Below are 13,163 nucleotides of genomic sequence, written 5' to 3'. Positions count from 1 at the left end.
TTCCCAATTTAATGTTCTCTTGCATTAAACTCTGTACTACATTTTACTCTGTAATTATGGGATCATTTGCCAGTCTTTTGTGGCCTCTTATAAAAAGAGTGGAATCCTGTTGTGCATTTTACATTTAGCATTATAATTTATTTTATTTTTTTTTACTGAACAGAGCATCAGGATTTGGAGTTTTAATGCAATCTTGGAAATTACTGTAATGTGCTAAACTAATTTTGACCTTTTTAAGGTTCTATATTTTGATTGCAAAGCACTGCACTTCTTTAGCATGAGACAGTGAGACTGCAATCAGTGGAGAAAGGAATTAAACAGAACTAATGTAAAATTGATATCTTTTGCAAGGTAGAGTGATACCTTTCAAAACTGTCAAAGACCTACCAGAAGTGTAGCACTATGAGCCACCTTGGTGTCAGACATCACTTCTGAGCATCAACAAAGGTGGTACAGTGAATACATGCTTAGGTTTCTATACTAATTTTAACTGATTTTTTTCCACAAATTGTTGTGCCCATAACCATTTGCAGAACTGCTCCACTGAATTTTCTTACCATTTTCCTGGATGTTTATTAGTTGACATCCTGCCACATCCATGCACTTGTGAACCTGCTTATTTTTTATGGCAATTAGCTGAGAATAAGACCAATTACAAGTGATTGATTGATGTGGCCTGTGCATACCAAACACTGATTGTTGATGAGAATTACATTTGAATTAAAATTACAGCTTTTCTTACTACATATTACTACTTGAATATAAAATAGGGTCACGGCCAATTTTCTTTGGATCAGGGAAACAGGGGTACAAAACAAGATAAGGTTTTTTTTAATTGTCATCACCCATTTCCTCATAAAAAGATAGACTGACTTTTGTTCCATGGATGGTATTTTCTTTCTTTTACTCCTTTATTCTGATGAGGTCCCTAATTCAAGCACATTGTCGATTTTTACAAACTTTGAAGTAACTGCAAAGTTTTGGGGGAGTGAAGTATACTCCCATATGTTAGAATTAAAAATTTAAATTTACATTACTTTTTAGTGTCTATTAAGTATACTATTGAATGAAAATTTAATGTATGTTTTCACAAGTAAAATCTGATTCAAATTCAAAGACCAGAACATATCAGTCTGATCTGTGTAAAGTGAAAAAGTATCTACATTTATAAAGAGAGCTCATGAAAGTATTTTGCAATTCTAGGTGATCTGGGTCTCGTATGTTACTGAAACATTTGTGAATCTCTTAGATTGCTGCATTTTTTGTGGTGGGAAGAATAAATATAGCAGCAAAGAACAGTGACTGACAGTGACCTGAGAGCATGGAGGGACAAAGTCTGTCTGATTTTATTTGAAATTATGTTTCAGACTTCACAGCTTACACTGAGAAGACTCTGTTATCAATCAGTGACCTTGTTAGCAATCTCAGTAGGCTGACTAAGTAATGATGCTGCTTTGCAGAGATTTGGGGGATGAGTAGGAAATGGACATAACATAATTAAACTATTGTAAAGTCTCTGTTTTGAACTATTACTCCTAAAAAGGCGGTGGACGTGTGAGTTTAATCAGAGCTAATGAATATGCATGGATTTACCTTGTGTCAGTTAATTTTTGGAGCACAATCCCAATTACAGCTCTCTGTTAGATGTTGCTTTTGGACATACATGTGGCGAATCAAGTGGTGAGTAGCATTTCTTACAGCCTTTAAGTCAGAGGGCTGAATAGTAACAAACTTGCCTAGCTAAGGTTTCCCAGTCTTTATTTTACTGTGTGTGACCACAGTGGCTTCAGCCTTCACTATCCATGCAAGTGTGAAGTACAATGCTGTAATCCATTCCCTAGACAGGGGTACAGGTTTAGGGACACATATTACTGTTGGAGGAGTACCATAATGACTCAGGATGTTGCTGCTTGGAAGCAATTTGTTAGCAGGTCAGTATTTTTACCTTAACAGGCACAATGTTATGTTTAGCTGACTTGCTCTGACTGTTTGCTTTCAAGTTTTCGCTTCTTACATGTTGTTCTGCAGGATTAAACTAAGTATATTGAGTAGAAGATTATAAATTCCTTCTTTATTTCACAATCATATAGGCTTTACAGTATGCACATCACAAAATGGAGGCTATATCAGGTTTAGGAAAAACAACGTACATTTAAAAAATATTGTCTTTAAACATAGATATTAAAGCTTGCTGCCCAACATGCAGCAAGGAGTACAGCATGGATCACACTGGTGTTCCTGTTCCAAATCACTGGCTTCAGGAACTTCATCATATGGTGCCAAACATTGAGTTTATCAGTGTGACGATATTTTGCCTGAAGGCACAGGATTAATTTAACAAGGAGTTTTAGGGAGAAGAGTAAGGAGAAAATGAAAAAAAAACCCAAAACAAAAACCCAAAGAGCATTAAGCTTCTTAGCAATGGAGGCACTGTTAACTGGCTAATATCCCTACCTGGCTCCTTCTAAACTAGAGAGGTTTAATCCTTGCAGTCCTAAGGCTAGGATCAAGGATTCTGAACCATTGACCTAGAAAACACCAAGGAAGCTGAAGCAGTTGTTTGCAATTGCTTGAAAAGAATCTCATGTATACAGACAGCCAGAAAGTGCTGCAAGAAGGCTGCTCTCTTACCCCCTGAGTCCCTGGGATGAATGAAACTCATCAAAGAAGGATGAAAATTTTCAGGCAAAAGATGATAAAACTGGCCTGTGGCTCCTTCCCAAGCAAATAATATGTGTTTTTATCTAAACAGATGGGAAAGTCACAAACTGTGCCCACCAAAGAACAGCATAGAGATAACAATAAATGTCACTTATGGTAGTAACCATAGTGCCTACCTTTTTGATTAACCCAGTGCTTTTTGAAGTCTGAAGATGAATATAGTAGCTAGTTCTTTCACAGCCACTTGATTGTTCTAGCTGCTCTGCAATCTAGTCCCTTTAAGCTTTTCCATTATGTTGTGCAGACTATTTCATGCAGCAGAGCTCTCAGACAAAAAATGCTGCCTTCAGAGAAAATCATGGATGAGGAAAGTGGTACACACAGCTGAAGTGTACTTATAAAAACTGTCCATGTTTCACTACAAATCTGGGACATATTATGCCTGAACTTTTCTTACATGTAGTCAATCCTAGAAAAGTTTACTATATTGGACAAACTGATAATGATACAACTCCAAAAAATTCCACATGCCCTGATGTTTTATAATGATTTTTATCAGGTAATCTGGAGCTGTAGACAGCCCATCTACAAACTAACATTATGACAAGCCTAGAGGTGACTCCAGAGCTGCCAGAGGAACCTGCCAAGGAGCCAGTTGTCACTGGAAGCATTTCTGTCACTGCTTAACTGTCAGGTCCTGTGGCTGCCACCAAGCAAGAGAAGGAATGGGATAATGTATCATCTTACTTTTCTGAGGTGCAGCTTCTACATCAATCTACTGCAATTTTGTTGCTATTTCAAGTAAATATTTCTATGTCTTTGCATTTTTTTTCCAAGCTAAAACATGTGTATATGTGTAAGGGAGTATAGCTTCCACGGTTTAAAAAATAAAGTTGTTGTTTATTATTATTAATAGTATATTCTCAGCTTACTCATTCTCAGTTACAGTTTGAAAGTGGAAGTGTTCAAGGCCAGGCTGTATGGGGCTTTGATCAACCTGGTATAGTGGAAGGTGTTCCCCTCCGTAGCAGGGGTTTGCAACTATGTGATCTTTAAGGTCTCTTCCAACCCAAACTATTCTATGATTCTATGAAATTAAACTTTCTGTTTTGCATATGTTCAGATCTCATGGCCTAGTAACTCTTTGGTTGTCCATGAGGATGAAATAAGTAGACCTTGGAGCCTTTGTACAGTTAGGGCTCTACTAAAAATTTTCAGCATTCAGAAACATCCAAAACCACAGTGTTGGTGTCCAGAGAAGGTCGCTTCATTCATTGTCTGGGTTTTAGTCAGCTAAAGGTAAAACAAGTAAATTCTCGAAGGTATTGATCTCTTTTAGGTCAATGCCGCATCATTATCATACAGTAATATTCTTTCTCTGGGCAGTAATGTCCTGTTTATCCTTTCATTTTTTATGGTTATGCTTCACTCTGGTACTGTAATTACATGTAACCCAAAATTCATTCACCTGGAAAGCAGGCCAGTCCTGAATGTTAGTTCAGAGAAAGGCCTAGACTGATATTCTGACATACTGCTTAATATCTCAGGCTTGTCTTCAGACCTTAGAGAGTTTTTGTGTTTCTGATGCATGCATGAGTTAGTGGATGATGCAACAGAGATCTCTACGCTGTCAGTTAGACACAGGTATGAGCCCATTCTGATTCTGAGATATTCTTCTACTTCCCCACTTGGTTTCTTTCAGAGATCCTGTTCAGGATTGGACTGAGGGCTGCCATGCTCTGTAAGGTGAAAAGCCAGGTGTGCTAGGCGAGCTGGAGCAGCTTCTGAGGACAACTCAATTGCTTGCTAAATGAAAAGAGGATCTTAGGACATAGCTACTCCTTTTTCTCTCCATCTCTCATTAATATGTTTTTTCTGTTGTTGTAAAATATGTATTTTAATGCTCTGTGGCATATGCAAATAGATGTCTTCAAAAGTGGACCCTCAAATTTCTCTGTTCTGCTACTTGAAATATTATTATGGCATGTTTTTTCCTCCTCTGCCACATGCAGGCTTTGCCTAAGCATAATCCAATATTTACCATGCAAGATGCACTTTGTACTTCTCAGCTGTGGATTTAGCTAAGCTAAGCAAGGAAATGCAAACACTAAGTTAAACATATTTCCTTAAACTGCCAAAAAGAATAGAAACAGCCTTTCTGTTATTGTTACTTTCACTTTTGTGCACTAAACAAGAAGTAGGTTTTGCCATTTTGTTTTGATTTCATCCAAACAGCATATCTACAGGAAAGGGTAAGATTACAGAGAAGTTGGGGAAAAAAATAATATATGTGAGCCTGAGTTTTTACTGATATTTTACTGACATTTGAACTAATTATTTTATAAGCCACCCAGTGGAAGATGGCTTGTTACAAGGAATCGACATAAGATGCCAGATCAGAAGCCTCTGGTTTCCCATGTCTCTTTCTAGAAGCAGAAATCGAGGTATTTCCAAAGGGCAATTGGGTTCTTAGGTTGGGCTTTTAGATTCCCAGGCCATGCAAGCCAAGTGGACTAAACCTGGTCCTTCGAGGTCCTTAGATTGATTACAGAAAATGACCAAGCCCTTGGGATACCACAGGAGCCTTCCCTTCAACTCCAGAGAGAGAATGCATCCTTCTCAGCATGGATATGTAAATTTGTCATCTTTGATTCTTTGAAGGATTTGTACTTTCAGTATTTCCATGAAGAACGAAAGGATAGGTTGACTAGCAAACGCACTGGCCAGTGGTGTGAATGCGCAAAGGAAATGAGACAGAAATCACAATTTCATATAACACCACAGGAGTTCTCATATTATATGAGAGCCCACCTAGCATCCCTGGGCACATTACAGATAATGTGAACCATCTGTCTCTTAAATCTGTATGGTGATTTTATAAAGTTTGTACGCTGGTAACTTTTGCTGTGAAAACTGTAGGTTGCCACCTGAAGATGAGTTGCTGGAGAAACAAACCCCGAAGACATCAGTCTTTTTCCCTTCTTGCACCTTTCCTGTAAACACCTTTTTTTCCACCCCTGGGCTGTGTCTTGATTATTGCTGAGGTCTGAGAAAATGCAGTCTACTATATTCCTGAGACTCATGTTTCTCTGCTTTGAGTGCGAGCTACCAATCCTTCATTCCCTTTCTGTTGCCCACCTCCACTAAAATACAAAATGCCTAAATTTGAAGGGCCATGGTGCTTAAAAGGTGAGGAAAAAATCTGTAGTGCCCAGAGAGCTGTTTTTTTCCACCCCTACAGCATTTGTTGTCTGCCTTTAAGGTTTTTAGTATGGTGGTTGCCAGAGGCTGAGGCATCAGCATCTGTAGCTCCTTTCCTCCATCTTTCTGTTAGTTTTCTGTGAAGAAATCATGGAGATTGATTTATGCTGTCTTAGCAAGAATATCCTTTCAAATTTAAAATACAGAAATCCCAGATCTGTGTGAGCTTTAGTTGAGAGTTAACACAGAATAGAATATAGCCTTAATACTTTTCTTTCAAAGTAAACACAAATATTTTCAAATAAAGGAGAAAAGGCAGTAATTCTGACTCATTTTTTTTCTAAAACTGATGTAATTTCAGTTAATTTCATATGGAGGGGAAAGATAAGGAAAAATAAGTGGGATAAACATAGATCCAGCCACAGATATTCATAATTTCATTTACCATAAATATTCTTTATCAAGTTTCTCATGCTCATTGTTTCAGGGTTCATGTGGCCCTATTTCATATTGCACATCCCTTATTTCAAGGATTTTGGTGTCTTTTTTTAATTTCCTAAGAGATGCTATCACTTTTTTATATGCTATTAAACCTATGTTGTTTAATACTCACTAGAATATCTTTGAACCAGCTAAGCATCAGTCAAATCCTTTTATCATAAAAGTCTGTTCTGGAAAGATCACCTTATTCTAAGGTTACTAAAATGAAAGCAAGAGCCCTTGCACATTAGACTCTTTTTTTCCAGAAGATTGCCATTTTCTTCTCTAGTTGTATTATGAAAAGCTGTGCTTATAGCAGACCTATTGTAGAGTGAAAAGAGAAAATTCTTTGCTACAAGGCAGTAGCTAATTCACTGTTCTTCAGGGACTGATATTCATCTATCCTTCAATAAAAGCTAATGGTTAAATAGACCCAATGCACTCAGCTAATCTAGGAAGAAGCTGATGGCTGGGGGCTGGGATTCAAAGTTCATGCTGAAGTGCTGTTCCTCAAGACAAAGATATTCTTACATTTGCCTTAGAAAAAGATGACAAGGCTACAAAAAAATATCAGATGGCTTTCATTCTCAAATACATGGCTTTATGAAAAAGTACCTACGGCATCTGAAAAAGTTACATTTTATTAATTTTTAACCATGCATTACTTTTATAACATTTTCTTTTCAAGGAATGTGAATATTTAAACAAAGGGATTACATTTTAAATAACCTTCTGTCTAGTCTTTTGCTACTTGAATTCCAACACCTTTAAGAAGAGACAATTTTTTTTTCATGCAAAACAATTTTTGCAAAGCACTCCCAGAAGGATGGGAGATGACAACATCACGTTTCCCTCTGTATAACTACCATTCCAGCTAAAGGTACTGCTGTGCCATGCATATCAAACAGTGCAGTGCAAGAAGGGAATCTCGCTTGAGAAAAACAATAAAAAAAAAACAAAACACAACCAACACAACAGATTACACAAGGGCAGAGCAAATTTTTATAAGCAACGTTATGACTTAAAATACAATATATAGCAAATCATATCTATAGCTGCTGGACAGTTGCTGCAACTGTGTATGAGTGCAGATATGTCACTGATTGTTTTTATAGATAACCTAAAAATATTTTGTCTGTGCTGCAGGACATTAAATTAGCCATACTGTGGATGAGCCTGAAAACAAAATGACCTGAATATATGGATGCATTGTTTAACTGCAGGACTTCTTGTCACAAAAAGTCTAATTCTCATCCCACCAAAACCAGTGGCAAAGCTCTCCCTGAATTCGCCAGAAACAGGATGGAATAGTAAAGAGAAGCACAGCTGAACCTGATGGCTTGTGTCCTTATTTCAGGACCTTCTCAGGGCACAGGGGATGAACTGGCATATGCTGTGACACAATGTCACACCTCTGCTTGCTAGATGACTGCTGCAGAAATGCCATGCTTTCTCAAACACAGGGCTGAGATTGGTTGGATACATGCCTTGTGAGAGGGTTTGGAGATTTGTGTCTTTCCACAGACTCAATACTCCCAATGTTTTTTCTCTTCCTGCACCTTTCTCATCATTTATCAGTAAGAGAAATACACATACAGATGCATTTCACAGGGGTTTGTGCACTTTTTCAATGCTGGTATATTAATGCCTCTTATAACAGATGTTTGCTGATAAGGTACCTTTCTATCTGAGGCCAGACTGTGTCCCTCTTGGTCCAGAGAGAAGTACTACAGTGCTATGACAGCTGCTCTTTCAGCATGCATTCATGAGAAAGTCTGGGGACAAATAGAGTCTTGCAATAATCTGAAAAGCATGTTTGCCTCAAAAAGCTCAGGAAAGGGGAAATCTCTGTGAACTTATATTGGCACCAAGTAGATTGAGCTGTTTGAGGGTTTAGGGATGGGATACACTGCTCACTTGCAGGTTTCTTAGCACTTGTAACTGTAGACTTGATACCCTAGTAGCTCAGCAGTGCAAATTAATGAGGAGCCCAACCAGTCAGTGTTGTAGACATGCCTGAGATAATGATGGAGGTGTTAGAGATAGTTAAAAAACACCAATTTTAGTGAGTTGTCCAATAGTTTTCAGATTATAAAGTAAACTCATGGCAGCTGCATCATATATGAAAACAGAAGTGTGTTTTGATAGCTGAGATAAATTTGCTGTATATTACTGCTTTTATCTTAACATCTCTTTTAATAAGGGTCAAGATCTGCTAGCAATAATTTGAGAGAGTTTTATTTTTACATTCTTTTATACTACAATTAAATTGGAAAGACATGTATTTCACACTCATAAATAGATCAAACATAGTTTTGGACATAAAATTGTTCCAGAAATATTTATTTATTTATTTATTTTATATATTGTAGGCTAGGTTTTGTTCATAGTTATTTTGGTGTTTGATAAATGTAACCTTGTTTGAGCAGCTGACAGAGAGCACTTCAGAGGGGACTTCAGGGAGTAAGGACTACCATGACAGGCACTCACTAGGCAGTGTAGTCCAGTTACACTACTGTTAAAAGTATGGGTGGGACCTGGATGTTTTTACCACCAACTCTTGAAAAATAAGTCAGAACAGGTATAGTAACTCAATGGTGTACCAGTACCTGTCAGTACTGGTTGGGTTAAATGGGGACTTAATATTTGACTGAATTTTCACTCTTGATGCTTTCACCTCTGGCACGATGATAAATCAGGAAAGGAGGATTGTGAATCCATTACACCCTGTTTCTCATACTGCCCTTGCAGGCATACAGACACATGTTTCTAACCCTAACACTAAAAAGCTCATTCACTTATTTTTTTCTCATTGCATCTTACTATTTAATTAGCTGTTTATGATATGATATTCTTCCATTCTGTTACAGCTTTCTTAGTCAGTGCTGTCCTGACAAAGCCTGTAGTACTGTCACACCCAGCATGGGCAATATGGAGAACCCAGCTTTCTGCTTCAACCTGCTAAAAAAGACTTGTCTTTCAATCTTTCCAGCAAGAGAGTTTTCAAAGTTGTTAGAAGTGAAAGATCTTCCCCTTCTGTTTGTTAACATTCAGCAAGTCAATTCCTTTGAATCTGCTCGTGAAACAGACTTGTTTAAAGAGTAATCACCGAGGGCTGTGATTGATCTGCATCACACAGTTAGCAATTTCTGAGTACATGCCATTTCATTTTCTCAGGGTGTCATTTTTTTTGCTAAATTTAAATGACTCTGAAGAATTAAAATATTTGGAGGGTTCTCTGACTCTGTCTTCTCAATCAATTATACTGAGTGATTATAAGTGGAAAGGCCTGGCCCATTCAAATGTACTGTTTTCCACTGAAGAAGCACTACAAAATGCAGATGAGGCATTTGATATAAGACAGAGGGGTCACAGTCCTTGTGAAAAACAGAACCAAGAGTGCAAAATAGTCAATATATGAGGCGAATACATGGTGGAAGAACTATTTCTCTCAAATACATATTACATTTCTTTTTGCCTCTTCTGCTTTTGTAGAAACTGCCTCCTCTGCTTTTTAAATGTCATCCATATTTATCAGACTGCATGGTTCTTGACATTTAGGAATATTTTTTCATCAAACTGTAACTGAAGCTTTGACAAAGGGTACTAATTATCAAGGGACTGGATTTCTTTTCCTTTTTTCCCCTTTTTAACAGAGCATCAGGAAGTGTGAATTATCAGCTACTTCTAATGCTCCTGTAGCAGCTTCACTTCCCTCACTGTTGTAACATAGCTAGAAATAAGAATTTCAATGTTTGCTGAAGCATGTGCAAAATGTAGTAGGAGTTGAATAACTGGATTTTAAATGACAAAGAAGTCATTAGGTTACTTACTCAAGTAAAAAGTGTTGCTATGTGTTAGAGCAACATACAATCATTATTGAAGGAAATTTTACAAGTATTTTAAAATGTAAATGCTAGTTACTCACCAGTACTGATTTCACTGACTACGGATGCATAGATTGTACAATGTCAGAATATGGCGACTAGTAGTCACTGCATGAAAATGCTCTGCTTCTAAACAGAAGGCCGTAGTTTTTAAAAGTCCACGTACCCTGTAGTGTTTGTCAGCAAAAGTTGTTCATGTTGGAAATAATCTATTTTCTTGTTCTTATTGGCAGTAAAACCTTATCAGACTGATCAGAAACACGACTGTTTTTCACAAGTCCCTTTCATGATACCCCAAATGAAGCCTAATGCAAATGTATAGATATACATCTGAAATATATTATTCATCCATTTTCAGTTGCCTAGCAATGGCACAACTGCAAAAGAGAGAACAGTATGTATGTGGTGTGTAATATATTTTTTAATTGTTATTAATATCCCTATGTCCATACAGTTCTTCATTATGATCTTTCTTGCCATCACATAAATGTTTTGATTTCCTTGACCTGTCAAACCCAAGCCATTTAGCTTGAAGTCAGATTTTTAACTAAGGAAAGAGTACAAGATCTTCCCATTACAAAATCAATTTTAATTTAGTTACAATACCAAAGCCTGCTTTGAATACATGCTTCTTGAATTCAGCAGTGTTAATAGCAATGCTTGATCAGACTACCTGAACCAATTTTATAAAAATTCAAGGCTAAACACAACTTTCATGTCTGGCTCAGTTTTGTTCTAATGTCATTAATTGCAAATTGACACACAGTCTTTTCCTGCTGCTTATCTAACCATAGCTTCTAAGTAAAGAATGAGGCCAGTCCTGTTAAACCCTCAGGAAAGACCAGTGCCGTTACCTATGACAGCAGAAAAGAAATATAGACCTAGGTATTCATAAGACTCAGCACTTTCTATACAGTCAGCTTTACTTCTTTTGATCCTACACATAATCTTTATTGTTCCGTGTTACAGTTTTTAAATCATCATATATTTATGAAACTGAAAGGAAAGAAGCAAAGTGCTGTCCCTGCAAAGAATGCACAACAGATCTCCCCAGCTTGGGTCTGCATATGAATTTATATATTCTTTTTTTTGCTTCATGAGAAACAGTGCATCACACTGACCTAAAGTACAAAAAACAAAATCAACCCCTACTGTTTTCACTTTTTTCATAGGTTATTGAAAGCTAAAGTATCCTTGACTATAGCACCCCTCTTACAGACTAGTGTCTCTAAAAAGCAGTGAAGCATTGATTTATGTCATATAGTTCCACACAAATTTGGTGCTCTTTTCCTCTTCTTGGTTTATCCCCCTCAGCATCAACTCACAGAAACTTTCTGGACTTCAACTGGATCAAGGTGAAATAGAAAATCCTTAAAGGATAAACAAGGATTCAGTACTATGATGGACATCCTTCTGCTGGGCTCCACCCTTTACAGGTTATGGGTTTCAAGTGTTGTGGAATATGTGGCAAAATGAATCATGGTTCAGTACAGGATGAATGGCTCACTGATGTTATAACTTGGCACTTTCCCTGTGGGATAGTGGAAAGGATGATCAGAACCGTCTTCCCTCATAGAAAATGTCGTTGTTCCTCTTGAAGTTTTTGAGTAACTATGAAATTGCTCTTTTTCCTTTCAACAATTTTAGTACTTCAGTATATAACTGGTAGAGATATTTTTATGCCTGTAATAAGATTTAAGGGACTACTGAAGCTTTGCACTGTTGTATCAAGTCCTGTAGACATACAAATTTCAACAGAATTTGGCTCACTTGTGTTGTGAATATCTGTATAGGTAGATAACTCATTAGCAGACCAAAATGGAAGTGAGGCTATTTAAATTACATAGATGAAGGGTTTTACCCTCTTGCCTGTACAGAAGGCAGTTCTTGAGGGTTTTAAGAGGAAATTTATCAATATACCGTGTTCTACAGGCTCTCTCCACTAGCATTTGGGGCTCTAGCTTCTTTTACTGCTGGACAGAGAGGCTATTTTCTCCAGGAAGTAAGTGGTTCTTAGAAGTTCACTCCTTCAGTAAGGTCCTATTTCTTCCAGAACAGGTCTTAAGGGTGAAATATTGCCTATGAGTTGAGGAATACTCAACTATTTATCCTGATCATGAAAAATCTACATTATACTTGCACAAGGTCAATTTACCTGACCTGGTATAAATGCTGTAGCCATCAGGTGTACCAGCTAAGACAGGCATCACTTTTGGTTTGTCTGTTCACCTACTTTCAAACATTTTTGTCTGGCAGACAGACCACAGAAATGTCATGATGGAGGATAAGCAGCCTTAAACAAATACAACATTTGAAGGATGGTGTAAATAGGAGAAAAGAAAGAAGAAAGTAGAATTAAAAAGTAGCAGACCCCCTGAGAGAAATATTTCTGGCAATTTAAAGTGATTTCCATTTTTAAGTAGTGCTCATGAGGAAGAGTAATTTTCAATCTAGCACTTGAACTAAGGAGAAATGGCAAACTGCAGTAGACTTGGCAGAGATCCAAGTATTTTTTCCAGAGAGACCTTTTTCTGCTCCGTATTTAAACTACATTTGTCTTAGATCTGCTTGAGTCTATTTTAAGTTAAGCTAAGTTCTCATTTAGCCTTATGATATTTTCAAGCTTCTACAAGAAGCAGTGACAGTATGAAGAGATCAAAATTATTACACTCCAGTGAACACCAGTTTTGGGGAAAAGGACCTAGGTAAATACATGCATGATATTAAAGCCAGTGCTTTAGTAAGGCATATACCCCTGGCACTTTGGAGCATTTTAAAGTGCTCCTACATCTCCTACACAAAGCGTCTGAATATGCCCAAGAAGGGTGTGGAGGTATTGAGGGAATCATCTGCTATAAACTGCTGACAAAAGTGAAGAATGAGTTGTTTTGCTGTGCCTCTGAGTAACCTCCTCTAGAGTCAGCTGGTTGCTCC

Source organism: Pezoporus wallicus, unplaced genomic scaffold (assembly GCF_028554395.1).
Source record: "Pezoporus wallicus isolate ANWC-B61680 ecotype Strahan unplaced genomic scaffold, APGP_CSIRO_Pwel_v1 contig_5069, whole genome shotgun sequence".
Classification (NCBI taxonomy): Eukaryota; Metazoa; Chordata; class Aves; order Psittaciformes; family Psittacidae; genus Pezoporus; species Pezoporus wallicus.
Note: the sequence above shows the minus strand (reverse complement) of the source record.